Genomic DNA, 385 nt, shown 5'->3' with positions numbered 1-385 from the left:
CCTCTGCTTTTGTAAAGAGGAGTGAAAAAAGCTTACAGCACCTGGTATTCCCAGGCGGTCTCCCATCCAAGTACTGACCAGGCCCGACCCTGCTTAGCTTCCGAGATCAGACGAGATCGGGCGTGTTCAGGGTGGTATGGCCGTAAGCAAATATTGTGCCTACCAAAGGGCCTTTTAAAGATACTATATCACCACGCTTTGCTCTTTCGTCTATACAGGGAGCGCCTGCAGATTTCCAGACACACTCACAGCTTTTAAATGTCAAATCAGAATGTACAAAGTGGCTATAAGGATCACAAATGTAGTGCAGTAAAAATATTAATATTTACTGTTGAAATGTAGAATACGTTAGCATAAAATTGAAAGAAAATGATCGATGAGCTTA

General features: G+C 42.6%; 1 non-coding gene across 1 annotated transcript; it reads right to left on the bottom strand.

The window, feature by feature from the left end:
- Positions 1-29: 29 nt before the first annotated feature.
- LOC129114417 (5S ribosomal RNA) lies at positions 30-148 on the bottom strand. Its single transcript, XR_008532470.1, has one exon. It is a non-coding gene; the product is annotated as a 5S ribosomal RNA (ribosomal RNA).
- Positions 149-385: the final 237 nt, after the last annotated feature.

This window comes from Anoplopoma fimbria, unplaced genomic scaffold, assembly GCF_027596085.1.
Source record: "Anoplopoma fimbria isolate UVic2021 breed Golden Eagle Sablefish unplaced genomic scaffold, Afim_UVic_2022 Un_contig_4101_pilon_pilon, whole genome shotgun sequence".
Lineage (NCBI taxonomy): Eukaryota > Metazoa > Chordata > Actinopteri > Perciformes > Anoplopomatidae > Anoplopoma > Anoplopoma fimbria.
Note: the sequence above shows the minus strand (reverse complement) of the source record. Positions and strands in the feature narration are given on the sequence as shown.